Source organism: Triticum aestivum, chromosome 7D (genome assembly GCF_018294505.1).
Source record: "Triticum aestivum cultivar Chinese Spring chromosome 7D, IWGSC CS RefSeq v2.1, whole genome shotgun sequence".
Taxonomy (NCBI): domain Eukaryota; kingdom Viridiplantae; phylum Streptophyta; class Magnoliopsida; order Poales; family Poaceae; genus Triticum; species Triticum aestivum.
This window is the reverse complement of record NC_057814.1, coordinates 8,399,003-8,413,933: the sequence shown is the minus strand read 5'-3', so window position 1 is coordinate 8,413,933 and position 14,931 is coordinate 8,399,003. Positions and strand designations below refer to the sequence as shown.

Genomic DNA, 14,931 nt, shown 5'->3' with positions numbered 1-14,931 from the left:
TTGGGCACATATTGCTAACCACCTTTTCTTATATATATATTATAGTTAAGACTTGCAGATAGAGTAGTCCTTTAAAGCTGCTTCCTTCCTTCATGCTGCGTAGGCTTTCAGAATTCCCGAGCTGCAGGTACATCGCGTGAGCAATCCATGTTATCATCCGCCGAATCTCATGTGCCCAAAACCATTTCTTTCGTCGCTTCAGATTAAGAATTCAGGCGTGTTCCTCTGGAGCCCCAGCCATGATGATGGTCTTGAAAACCTGAGATCAACACTAAGCAAGTTGGCATCGGCAATGTGCTGCGAACCAGAATTGGAAGTGTTTGGAGCAGCAAAGCAGATGTTCAGAACTCCCCACACATGCACACTCAAAAGTCTAGCACTAGGCAGTAACATGAAGTGCTAGCAGAGATGAAGCAACCATATTAACTTCCAGGATATTATCAGCGGATCCTAGTGATGCAACAAAGTTGTGGGACGGAAGATAAACATTGTTCAACCATATTTGATCAAGCAAGGACCTCAGTTATAGTCAGGCTTGAACCCTCTGCTGGTGATGGGTCCAATGTGCCTCTGCTGCCCACGGCGTGCATCCTCTCGCCTCCATCAGCGCAGAGGGCAGAGGCAGGGGATGTGTCTGGATGTGATGAGGAAGGAGCAGAGGGCGGTGCGGCTGCCGAAGCTCAAGTACGTGGACGCCATGGGGCTCCCCTATCGCCAAAGACATCAAGCATCTCACCACGCAGGCACAGGTCCGGCTCGGCAAGATGCTCGCCGACGCATACATATCCACGCTCTCAGTACGCAATCAGTCAGTGTGTTGTGTGTATGCCTGCCTGATTATTACAGTACTTAGCGTTCACTGGACCACACTATCATTGATCCGGTTAGTAATATTACATCACAGACTTTGTTATTATCTACACAGAAATTACAATGCTGTACACATAGTGTTGGAGTCACTCCTGCCTTGTGTATGAAATACTAGAACATATTGTTTTTAGAAAAAAATGAAATACTAGTTGCAGAGGGCCTCCGCAAAGAGAGGAGAAGTAATGACATCGTCCGCTGCTGGTTGATTTGTCGGCCCACAGCGTGCGTCCTCTGCTTCTTCCTCTAGTCTCCGTCGTCGGTGCAGGCAAATCTCGCCCCCTCTTCTCCACGCCTCCGCCGTCGACACGCCGCCCCCGGAGTGCGCCATTCCTGGCGACGAGGACGGCGGTTGCCTCAGGCCGCGGCGCGCGCGGCGCCAACCTTCCTCTCCCCCCTCTGCGCCCTGCATGCCGAGGAGGACGGCAACAAGATGGGGGCAGATCTACCATTGCCTGCTTCAGAGATTCCCACCTGCAGGTAAGTTGATTCATCGCATGTTATCACCGGATTTAATGCGGGAAAGGTTATTTAGACAGCAGGAAGATTGATTATTTACCAGGGCACTCAGCCGTATACCGATGTACTTCGCAGCTTTTCTGGATTTCACGACACCTCCTCAAAAATCAATGTATTTGCGTGGGACAGAGGAGAGCAAGTGAAAATACTCCCCACCTTCTCTGCATCGTCTTGCCAACTCTGGGCAGTTCCTCACATAGAGACACCTCAGCTTGGCAAGATTTCCAAGGTTTGGAGGCAGTGTCACCACGCTTCGGCAACCTTTAATCCACAATTTCTCCAGGGACAGCGGAAGGGTTTCCTCCTCACAGGATGAAGTGTTGCCCTCCAGGTTCACACAATTTCCGATGTACATAATGCGGAGGCGATCCAAGCACCGTAGCTCCTCTGTTGGCCAGCGGACAAGATTGCTGCAACTGTCAATCGTCAGCTGTTCCACCAACGAAAAGCACTTCCAAAACATAAGATGTGATCTGGACAATCCGGAGCTTCTGACCAAGCTGTTGGGGCCTTCTAGATCTAAATACTTCAGTTTTTCAAGAGGTATTTGACTTTGGTTTTGCTGGGCATCTACAGGCAACATGGGTATGTCTTCTGGAGACCCAAGAGTTAAGCTGAGGAGAAATGGCCAGGAGCCCAGACGGATGCCCATAAACACTAAACCGACTGCAGTATTGTGAACCCCAACCATTTTCAACATCCTGATAATGGGGATCACCGGAATACATGCAAGCTTGGGGCAATTTTTGATCTCTAGCTCTTCAAGCACCCGGAATGTTACCAGGTTATTACTAGGCTCTCCCACACTATTTTCTGCCCATATCTCCAGGCTTGGTAACTCAATCAACCTCATCCTCTTTGTTAGATAATAATGAGAATAAAACGAGACAAAGAGACACGGATTTTTACGTGGAAACTCTTGCGGGAGAAAACCACGGACGCACGAAGGCGCAATCACTATGAGGAGGAGTATTACAAGCACGAGATGACAGACCGTCTGAGGTGCGACTACATGGGGTATATATGAGGGCAATACATGAGAGTCCTTGGAGGACAAGTAAACGAGTTGTACTCGTACGCGTCGACGTCAACGCAAAGGCCCACACCGGTTGTACTACGTCTAGTCCAACACAGTATAATTTGGATCACAATTTAACAATCTCCACCTTGATCCAAATTCCCTCCAGTAGTCGAAGAAAGTAGATAACTCCATCCAAATCAGCATAAACACCTTGTGCGTCAAAGTCCATAGGACTAGTGAGAAATACCAACTAAGCCTGAGCAAAGCTCAAACTTATTGGTCGGAACTGGCTTTGTCATCATATCAGCAGGATTATCATGAGTACTTATCTTGCATACCTTCAAATTGCCTTCAGCAACAACATCTCGAATATAATGAAATCTGACATCAATGTGCTTTGTCCTCTCATGATACATTGGATTCTTTGTAAGATATATGGCACTTTGACTGTCAGAAAATATGGTAGGACAAGATGAATCTCCACAAAGCTCAGTGTACAAACCTTTCAACCAGATAGCTTCTTTGCATGCCTCAGAAATAGCCATATACTCGGCATTAGTAGTGAAACAAGCCACAATAGACTGCAAAGTTGCTCTTCAACTCACAACACAACCACCAATGGTGAAAACATAACCTGTGAGCGATCTTCTCTTATCCAAATCACCAGCAAAATCAGAATCAACAAAACCAACAAGTCCATCTCTAGTTTTCCCAAACTGTAAATAAGCATTAGAAGTACCACGCAGATATCTGAAAATCCACTGAACTGTTTTCCAATGCTCTTTTCCAGGATTAGCCATGTATCTACTGACAACACTCAATGCATATGATAAATCCGGACGAGAACAAACCATGGCATACATAAGTGAACCAACTGCACTCGAATAGGGAACTCTAGACATGTACTCAATATCTGCATCTGACTTAGGACATAAAGCTGATGACAATTTGAAGTGTGCAGCTAACGGTGTACACACCGGCTTGGCATTATGCATATTAAAATGATGAAGAACTTTATCAATATATCCCTTCTGACTTAGATATAATTTTCCAGATGGTCTATCTCTGGATATTTCCATGCCAAGTATTTTCTTTGCTGCACCCAAATCCTTCATCTCAAATTCGTTACTCAATTGCCTCTTTAGTTCATTAATATCTGACATACTCTTTGCGGCAATAAGCATATCATCAACATAAAGGAGCAAATAAATAGTTGAACCGTTGACAGTTTTCAAATAGACACAACTATCATAATTAGACCTTTTGAAACCTTGAGAGAGCATAAAGGTGTCAAATCTCTTGTACCACTGTCTAGGGGATTGCTTCAATCCATAAAGAGATTTCTTTAACTTGCAGACAAGCTTTTCTTTTCCAGGAATAACAAAACCTTCAGGTTGTTCCATATAAATATCCTCTTCTAATTCTCCATGTAAGAATGCAGTTTTAACATCCAATTGTTCAAGCTCAAAATCATTCATGGCAACAATACTAAGTAAAGTGCGAATAGAGCTATGCTTCACAACAGGAGAAAAGACTTCGTTATAGTCAATACCTGGAATCTGGCTATAACATTTAGCAACTAACCTTGCTTTATATCTTGTCTCATCATTAGGAGAAACACCTTCTTTCCTCTTGAAAACCCACTTGCAACGAATAGGTTTCTTCTCTCTAGGCAATTTTACTAAATCCCAAGTGCCATTCTTTTCAAGTGATTCCATCTCATCATGCATAGAGGTCATCCACTTATTACTATCACCAGAAATAATAGCCTCGGAATATGAAGAAGGCTCAGCATTACCTTCAATTTCTTCTGCAACAGATAAAGCAAAAGAAACAATATTGCACTCATCAATTAACCTGCCAGGTTTATTAATACCCCGTCTAACTCTGTCACGTGCGAGATTCCAATTGGGTGGAACAATATGCTGATTTGGAGTAGGAGTGACATGATCATCATTAACGACGGGTTCATCATGTGCATCAACAATTTCATTACCAGATGTATCACCTGAATCAATAACATGCTCCACCTGAACAGTAGGTTCCTGAACAATAGGTTGATGTTCACTCTCAATAGGAACGTTAGTGGATGGAACATCATGTAACATAGCAGATTCATTGAAGATAACATTTCTGCTAATAACAACCTTCTGGGTTTCAGGATTCCACAATTTAAAACCTTTACACCAGATTTATAACCAAGAAAGATGCACTTAACAGCCCTAGGCTCCAACTTTCCATTATCAACATGAGCATAAGCAGTGCAACCAAAAACTCTCAACTGTGAATAATCAGCAGGTGAACCAGACCATACCTCAATTGGAGTTTTCTTATTTAGAGCAATAGATGGTGAACGGTTAATTAGATAACAAGCAGTGGAAGCGGCCTCAGCCCAAAAACGCCTATGCAAACCTGCATTGGACAACATGCAACGGGCTCTGGAAATAATGGTCCTGTTCATACGCTCAGCAACACCGTTTTGTTGAGGAGTATAAGGAACGGTGTAATGTCTGACAATGCCTTCAGACTTGCAATAATTCTTAAATTGCTTAGAACAGAATTCCATACCATTATCAGTGTGAAGTATTTTTATCTTCCTTTCAGTTTGTCTTTCAACCATAATCTTCCACTCCTTAAAAGCTGAGAATGCTTCACATTTATATGCTTCAAGAAATAAGGCCAAACTTTTCTCGAATAATCATCAATAATAGTCAGCATGTAACTAGCACCACCTAGTGACTTCTTGCGAGATGGTCCCCATAAATCAGAATGCACATAATCAAGAATACCTTCAGTTGTATGAGTCGGAGTATTGAACTTCACCCTCTTGTGCTTGCCGAAGATACAATGCTCACAAAATTTCAATTTACCAGGTTCATATCCATCAAGAAGACCTCTCTTATTTAACTCTGCCAAACCAAGTTCACTCATATGTCCAAGACGCATATGCCAAAGGTTAGCAGCATCACAATCAGAATTCTTTAAAATAGCTGGAGTAGCGTTACCTGAAACGGTAGAACCTCGAAGGTAATAAAGACCATTGGTCGAACTTAAATCACCTTTCATCATAATAAGGGAACCTTTGGTGACCTTCAAAACACTATCTCCACCTGAATACTTATACCCCTTTGCATCAAGGGCACTAACAGAGATAAGATTTCTCTTCATCATCGGAATATACCGAACATCTGTCAAAGTTCTGATTGTGCCATCAAACATCTTGATTCGAACGGAACCTATGCCTTCAATCTTGCATGGTGAATTATCAAAACCCAAAACAGAACCAGCAGAAGTAGTGGAATCAAAAGTATTAAACCAATCTCTATGTGGACACATATGAAAAGTGCATGCAGTGTCAAGTACCAACTCATCATTGGTCTTAGCACATCCAGCAATAACGACAAGAGCATCATCGGAACTATCATCACGAGCAACGTTAGCAGAATTTTCACCTTGTTTGTTACCTTTCCTCTTTTCTTTATTCTGTAACTTGAAACACTCTGAGATGTCATGCCCGTCTCTCTTGCAATATCTGCAATATTTTCTTGTCTCTAGATTGCGACCGGCCCCTGTGGCCGTTCTTACTTTTGCCTCTGTTTCTATTATTGGAGTTCTTCTCCTTTGTCCTGCCACGAACAGATAATCCCTCGGTTTGGGATGAACTTGAACCATCATGAGGCACCATTAATTTCATCTTCTCCTTAGAGTTCAAAGCTTCATAAACTTCATTAAGTGTGAGAGTATCACGACTGTATAATATGGTGTCTCTAAAATTGGTATAAGAACTTGGCAGTGAACAAAGTAACATTAAAGCAGTATCTTCCTCTTCATACTTAACCTCCATTGCAGCTAGATCAGATATGATCTCTTTAAATTCTGAAATATGATTCAAAACATTACCTCCCTCGGGTAACCTGTGCAGGAATAATTTTTGCTTCAGATGCATTTTGCTGGTAAGATCTTTAGTCATGCAAATCTCTTCCAGCTTTAACCATAGAGCGGCGGCAGTTTTCTCGCTCAAAACTTCCTGCAAAATATTATTATGCAAATGGAGTTGAATTTGTGACAAAGCCTTACAATCAATTCTTTTCTCCTCATCAGTCCAGTCCTGAATTCGGTTCTTCCCAAAACTATCCAGTGCTTCATCATAGTCGGACTGTGCCAACAACGCTCGCATCTTGACTTGCCATAGGGTAAACCTTGTGTCACGATCTAGCAGCGGAAGATCGTACTTCATGGATGCCATGAGTAGATAAAATCTGTGTACACAAAGTAGTACAAGCCTGTAGAAAAAATTCTTGACAGAATTTAATATGCGGAGCAGACAAAAAATAAGGTAAATAGCACCTGGATATTGTATAGGCAGTGCACTTAGCAGACGAACGAAGAACAAAGACTAGCAGTACTAGCCTCACGTGGAGTAGTACTAGTACTAGGTACTGTAGCCTCGTAATCTCACATGAGTAGGAGCAGCAGTTTCTGTAGGCTTGGACGTGGAGCAGCAGACAAAACAAATCGCAGATAAATTAGCTTCTGTCTTCACGTGAGAAGTACTGTATTGCTTGGATCAATTGATGTGAAGCAACGGCAGCAACAGCGCAGCGGATTGATGTTGCCGCGGGACTCCAGACGCCTCGGTACGCGAGCGGAGCAAAAAAAGCGATCAGGCGGATCAGCTTCACGGGAAATAATAAATCACAGCTTCCACAGTTCGCGTCGGTCTCGGCTGCAGCAGAAAACCGATCCGCCTCGCCTGACGTGCGGCCGCACGCACGATGTAACCCTAATCCTCTCGTCTCAAATTTCGTATTTGTAAATTTGGTCCTGTATACCACTTGTTAGATAATAACGAGAATAAAATGAGACAAAGAGACACGGATTTTTACGTGGAAATCCTTGCGGGAAAAAACCACGGACGCACGAAGGCGCAATCACTATGAGGAGGAGTATTACAAACACGAGACGACAGACCGTCTGAGGTGCGACTACATGGGGTATATATGAGGGCAATACATGAGAGTCCTTGGAGGACAAGTAAATGAGTTGTACTCGTATGCGTCGACGTCAACGCAAAGGCCCACACCGGTTGTACTACGTCTAGTCCAACACAGTATAATTTGGATCACAATTTAACACTCTTCAACCTTGGGAAAATTTGCAGAGGGGTAATGCATCCTCCACATTCCACATCAAGGTTATTACATAATGATGTTAGATGTTAGGTTATCCATCTTCTGTAAGACCAAAATCTCTAGAGACATCGAGAACCATATTACAGGGATACTCGCATTTTGGGCAATTAGACATTTTGAGTTCTCTCAAGCAGTCAAACATCTCAGGCTTTCTCATCCATTGTGATATTTCTAGGCCACCATATCCACGTATCTCCAATTTATGGATATTACTATGAGGTTCTAAGCACTGAAGCACTTCTTCCACATTACAGGCAATATCTCTAGGCCCATCATCTATTTCTTGGTCCCAAGAGAAGAACAACTCACTTAGATTTTTCTTCTGATTGAGGTTGGCTTCTTTTGCATTCTGGCCACTCTTTATCTTGTTCAAATTCAACAATTCCAAACTATTGCTAAGGCATTGTAAATCTTTGAGCTGCTCTATCCCAAGGCCATCTCTAGTACCCACAACAAATGTTGTTAATATGTGAAGGTTGTTAAGTAGACCAAAGTTTGGAGACATACTTTTGAGACTATCACATCCAAAAAGGTAAAGATGGATGAACTTTCTCAATCTTGCGATGTCTTCTGGTAACTGTTGCAACTTCTGGCAATGTATGAGCATTAGTGTTTGCAGGTTATACAACATACATATTGAATCTGGCAACCTAACGATGTCAGACCCAGAGAGGTCAAGATACCGTAAATGTTTTGCATTTATGGCCTTGCAAATGACAATTGGAGAAAGGGGGCAATGCAATGCTCTTAGTGATGCCAATACCTGTTGCAACTCCTTAATATCCTTGTGTGATCTGCTTGGAAAATTATAAATATGATCCTCCCATGATTCTGAAGGAGCTAATAAAGTGCGGAGGTATGTTCTGCCTTTGCATAACCCACCGATTCGTTCCAATTCAGCCTTTGACATTTTCATGTGACAAACACCTTTTAACAATTCTTTTTGCTGAGACAATTCTTCTATACTTGCACATTCATCCGTGACATCTTTTGCTAGATCATGCATTAAGTCATGCATTTTACATACAATTGTCTTATACTGTGTGGTGCAATGATATACAGGAGATTTGAGTACCACTTTCTTATCTTGGAAGAAGGACCTCCAGACCAACTCATCAAAAATTAATTTTCCTTTCTGTATTAAATCCATTGCTCCCTCTTCTTGAATAAAGCCATTTGACATCCATAGTTGGATCAACATATCCTTCTCCATCTCATAATCCTCGGGAAAAATTGCACAGAATGCAAAGCATTGCTTCATTTCAGACGACAGGTGTTTGTAGCTTAACTTCAGTATGGGCATGACCTCATATTTGCCTCCATCATTATCTCTAATGTTACTTTCTTCGATGGCCTTCCATTCCTGTACTTTTTCCTTTGAACTCAGCAATCCACCCATTGTCTTCAGAGCAAGAGGCAACCCCCTGCATTTGTTGACAATATGTTTGCCAATGCTGACCAACTCTGCTTGCTCTTGCTCTACACCGTTGCTATATGCTTTCTGTGCAAACAAATCCCATGAATCTTGTTCACTCAGACATGCTAGCTTATGGGTTCCAAGGGTCTGCATTATAGAGGCCACTTTCTGGCTCCGAGTTGTGACAACAATTACGCTTCCTGGTCCACCAACAGAACACAAAAGAGGCTTCAGGACATCCTCCCACTTCCCTCTCATCTTCATTCCACACATCATCAAGCAAGAGCATAAACCATTTTTGGCCAAGGACTTGCTCAAGTTTCTTTTGCAACAGCTCAATTGTGTCAGGCATGTCGCACCTTCCACTTTCGGCCAACTCAATGATGGATTTCAAAAGAGCAATGGCATCAAAGTTGTCGGACACACAGTGCCACATCTTCAACTCAAAATGTTGCTGGACCCCTGGGTCATTATAGACCATCTTGGCAAGAGTCGTCTTGCCAAGACCTCCCATCCCAATGATGGGCAGCACCTGCACCCTCCGCTGATCCTGCTGGTCCAGCAGCAACTTCACCACCACCTCCTTATCATCATCTTCCAAAGATCTTGGTAGTCTCGTCCAGTTTTGAGTATGTCTGTCGCCAAGGATGTGGCCGCTCCTCCCTATGGACAGAGCTCTCCAAGCCAAATGTGTTCATGTCCTTAACCAACTTACTGATCTTCTTGAGAACGCTCTTGAGTTTCCTGCTCATTTCAAAACGAAAGAGCAGCGGGCTGCGGTGCGTGATGTAGCTGAATACCTTGCGGTTACTGGACTTGCCAATCTTGGACTGGCAGCGCAGCGCGTCGTATTGGAAGTCGTCGAGCACGTCGTCGGCCTCGTAGGCCACGGACTTGAGATCTTTCATCCACCTCTTGACATAGCCACTTGTCTCGCTCCTCACCTCGGCGGCCGCCAACTTGCACTTGACAGCTAGCAGCTGGCGCTCCAGCGTTTGGCGGTCGTCGTCGAGGCCACACATGCGAGTCACCGTCTCGACGAGTGTGTTTGCGGCCTTGCCAGCCACACCGTGCACTAGAGGGAGAAGCAGCGACTCTGCCATGATCTTGTAGGTTGGAGGGGTAAGAAACTGCAGCATATATTAAAGAAGAGAAGAGAGGTTAAGCTGACAGAACACGAACAACCTTGTAATCCTGCTATAGAGCCAGGAAAGATTATTCTTACCACCTTATAATCCTCCTTCTATTCTACTTTATTTCTTATATTTCCACAATACATGAAAAATTCATGTTCTGTACATCTAAGAAAAACAGAACATGAACAACCGATGAAGGGTAAAAAAAGGTAAGGATTGAGGAGAGCATTCACCTCAACAAAGCCTGAATTTTTTTTGAGGGCAAGCATTTAGCTTTATTACGAAACATTGTGGGCAAGATCGCCCATTACAGACTCAGCAACGATGGCTGGAATTACATGATCAGCAACTAGAACATAGCCAACTTGGCGAGCGAGCCCTAACTTGGCCAAATGGTGCGCTGGCATATTTGCCTCGCGCTTACAGTGGCTAAAAACGCACGAGGAGAACCACAGCCGGGATTGCACCTTTATATCTTCAATTGCCTGCGCTTGTCTGGAGCAATCAGGAGACCGTCTGTTCAGAGCCTGTTGGAGTAGCAAAGCATCCATCTCCACATCTAGCCGCACGACGCCCAGTTCTGCCGCCAGGTCGAGAGCTTGTTCCACTGCCGACAGCTCTGTGCTGAACGCATCCACGGCATGGTCAATACGTCCAGCCCGCGCGGCCACCACCTCTCCTGAGTGATCCCCCGCAACCACACCCCAGCCCCCTTGCATGCCATCTTCAATAAAAGCCCCGTCCACGTTGAACTTTATTATATCCTCTGGAGGAGGGGACCAACGGGGCGCGGTTGCTGGCGGGGTGGGTGTTTTGCAAAAACACCCCTGGTACTCTCCGGCTGTGCATGCAACCCTAGCAACGAACTGCGATTGCTCCATCGGTTTATCTCCCTCCCGGACTTTGTTGCGCTGAGCCCACCATTGCCACCACATGATGATAACCAACATCCGGTCCTTCTCAGGTAGCTGCCACACCACTTGCAGAGTGGAGTCAACTGTATCACATTCCGTCAGCCGTTGCCTAACGTGTTCAAGTTCGAGCCCCCGCCAGACTTGCTTTATTTCATGGCACTCCACAAACAAGTGCTTTGCCGACTCGTTTCTCATATTGCACAGGAAGCATTTATGATCCTCGATCACCATTCCTCTCCTGCATAGGATATCCTTCGTGGCGAGCGTGTTGTGTGCAAGCCGCCACATAAAATGCCTCACCTTCCCAGGGCACGGCAGCTGCCATAACCTTTTCCACTTTGCTTCCGCCCCCCCACCATCTAGATTACCCGCAACCTGCGGTGCCCCATTTGCCTGCGCGTTCCCGGGCTCGGACAGTGCTCGTTTCAGCTTATACGCCTGTTTGACCGAAAATACACCCTTTGGGTCAAAGTGCCAGGCCAGGAAATCAACTGCCCCATCTCGAAGTGGCATCTGGAGAATCAGGTTAGCATCCTCCTCCCAGAACATATCAGTGACCAGCTCCGTGTCCCATTTACCGGAAGCTGGGTCGATGAGTTCAGCTACTTTGGTCAACAGATTCCCCGCACGGGGCGTGGTGACCCGCCTAGACCAAGCTCTGGGTATCCAGGGGTCATCCCAAATATGAATGCTCTCCCCATTTCCTACACGCCAGATCATGCCCTGCTTAACTAGATCAATACCGTAGGTGATGCTGCGCCATGCATATGACATATTTCAGCTCTCCCCCGCCTCAACAATAGAACTGTCGGGTAGTACTTGGCCTTCATGAGTTGTGCACACAGGCTGTCTGGTTGCTCAATCAAACGCCATACTTGCCTGGCTAGCATGGCAATATTGAAATCATGGATGTCTCTGAAGCCAAGTCCCCCCCTTCCCTTCGACCTTGTTAGCTTTTGCCAACTGACCCAGCGGACCTTATTATCCTTATCTTGCTGGCTCCACCAGTATCTAGCGATCATAGAGCTTAACTCTTCACAAAATGACTTGGTGAGATAGAACACAGACATAGCAAATGTTGGAACCGCCTGCGCCACCCCTTTCACTAGGATTTCCTTGCCTTGCCGAGATAAGGTCCTCTCATTCCAACCCTGCATGTGGTTCCAAATGCGATCTTTTAGGTAAGCAAACGCCTTGCGCTTGGAATGCCCAATATACACAGGAAGGCCCAGATATTTCTCATTATACGCCTCACTGTCAATGCCCAAAGCACCTTTTACACTTCCTTTTGTCTGTTTGGAGCTGTTCTTGCTGAACATCACTGCAGATTTCTCATGATTGACGCACTGCCCCGAGCACCACTCATATACCTGAAGGATGTGTTTAAGTTCCAGAGCCTCATCCGTCCGCGCTCGCATAAGTAGGACCGACTCGTCCGCAAAGAACAGATGCGAGATGGACGGTGCACCTGGGCATATGTGTATGCCACTGAAGGTACCGCGCCGCTGGGCATCATTCAACAAGGCCGACAAGCCTTCTGCGCATATTGGAAATAGATAGGGCGAGCTCGGATCCCCCTGCTGGAGTCCTCTTGAAGGCGAAAATTGCTGGGACAACTCGCCATTAACCTTGATTCTGTACCTTACTGAAGTTACACACTTCATAACAAGCTTCACCCACCTGCTCGCGAACCCAAGTTTGTACATCATTGCTTCTAGAAAAGCCCACTCAACTTGTTGAGGATATAGACCTTAGAGTCACCTGCCCGGAGGGGCCGGGTTACTCGTAGGGTCGTTGCCAGAAGCCCGGAGCCAAGTTTCAAGACGATGGGCCAGAGATGGGCTGAGACCCGGATATGGCTTAAGGCCTGTAGTTACAATCATTATTATTGTAGAACTTGTAGTGTACGGCAAGTATAGTTTAGAGTCCGAGCCGGACACTCTTATGAGCCGGCCGGGACTCTAAGGGCTGCTGGGCGTCAGCCTCCCTATATAAAGGGACGACCCGGCAGCGGTTTAAGGGCGAGAACAAGATCATCGAGAGCCGGGAATAGCTATTTAGCTCCTGGCGATCGTAACCCTAATCAATATCACCCCAAACTGGACGTAGGCTTTTACCTTCACCGTAAGGGGCCGAACCAGTATAAACCCTCGTGTTCCTTGTCCCGCATAACCCCTTCAAGCTTCCAAGTTGCGATGGCTCCACGACTAAGTCCTAGCTCAAGGACATCTGCCGTGACAATTCCACGACAGTTGGCGCCCACCGTGGGGCCAGCACACGGTGGATTTGAGTTCTTGAAGGGCAGCTTCGAAGGGCTCAAGGGATACGCTGTGGGCCGGATGACCAAGAGTCGTCGCGGCAAGCTCTACGCCGACGATGCAGACTGGGGCCCCGACGCCGGCTCAATTGAGTACGGGTACCGGGTCCCCTTCGGCGGAATTCATGTCTTCATTGGCAAGATCGGTGAGCCGGGCCCTGAGCCGGATCTCGGCGCCGATCTCATCGAAACGGCTCAGCGCGCACGACCCGCCCGAGCCCGGCCTGCCTTACGGCACGCTTTTGTGGGATGCATCCATGGAGGGCCCTCTGACCCATCTGGGTCTGGGGATGAGGCGGCCGCCGGCTCTGACGGCGAGTCGGCCACTGATGAGTCGAACTCGTTGTACCAACTGCAGGATGGCAGGCTCATGGGTTGTTCCGATGGCGACAATATTCCGGACCTTTTGGAGCCGCCTAGCCAGTTTGGAGTTTTTATGGCTGGTGCACAGCCTGTTCAGAACCCCGCTGCTGGATCGGGAAACCCGGTGCCCTCTCCGGCTCAGGTGCTGATGGATCTCACGGACAAGATGACGGCCCTGTTAACCGCCACGGTTGACCCGGCGGTTCAAGCCCAACATGATGCGGAGGTGGCACAGTTGAAATTGGATATGATAAAAGCTAAAGAGGATCTTGCAGCAGAAGGAATCAGGCTGGCTGCGGAGCAGGCGGCTCTCGATGCCCAGACTCAGCTGATTCAGGCGCAGTCCTTCCAGCTCACGATGAATCAGAACGCGGCCAATGAGGTCATGAGAAGGAGGCATCAAAAGGCCCAGTCCCGACTCCCGCCGGTTTACGATCCACGCAACCTCTTCAACACGCCAGGTGCAGGGTCTAGTAACCCGCCAGGGGTCATAGCACCCGGGTCTGGACACCTTATTCAGCCGCGAGTGATGGGGCCTCCCCAGGTGCCCCCTGCCCCGCCTCAGTATGTGCCAATACCCCCGGGTCATTATAATAACCCGCTGGAGAACATGGTCGCTGCGGCAGCACGGCTGGCGGCCCTACCAGTTGACGGTGACTCTCCGACGGCTATCGAGACCCGCCGGGTCAGGGAACTCCTCCAAACAGCACTGGCGCAGCAAGAGGCGTACTCCTACAGCCGGGACAGGATCCACTCGACTCCTCGTCCAGGCCAGAGCCCGAGTTACAGCCGGCACATGGTCTCGGCAATCGGCTCAAGTAACGTCCGACGCCATGACCCGCCCCCTGGTCATGGCCCGGCTCATAATGGAGCCTTTTACGCAGTGGACCAAGCACGGCAAGAGGCGGAGCAAGCGCCTCAATTGACGGCTTACCAGACCCCCCCGGCTTACCCGACGACTTCCGTTGATGTGGGTATCCCTACCAGGACCGGGGGTGTTCCTTGTTTAGTACCAGCCATCCGTAATGAACGTCTACCTAAAGACTTCAAGGGCCCTAGGAAGGTGCCTAACTATACAGCTGACTTACAGCCTGCAGCCTGGATTGAGAGTTATGAGATGGCTATGGAATTACTGGAGGTCAGTGAGGCGGCCATGGCCAAGTATTTCACCATGATGTTAGATGG

The 14,931-nt window shown here is 46.8% G+C and overlaps 1 pseudogene; it reads right to left on the bottom strand.

Moving 5' to 3' along the window:
- Window positions 1–886: 886 nt before the first annotated feature.
- LOC123170580 (putative disease resistance protein RGA4) lies at window positions 887–12,775 on the bottom strand (annotated as a pseudogene).
- Between the last annotated feature and the right edge of the window lie 2,156 nt (window positions 12,776–14,931).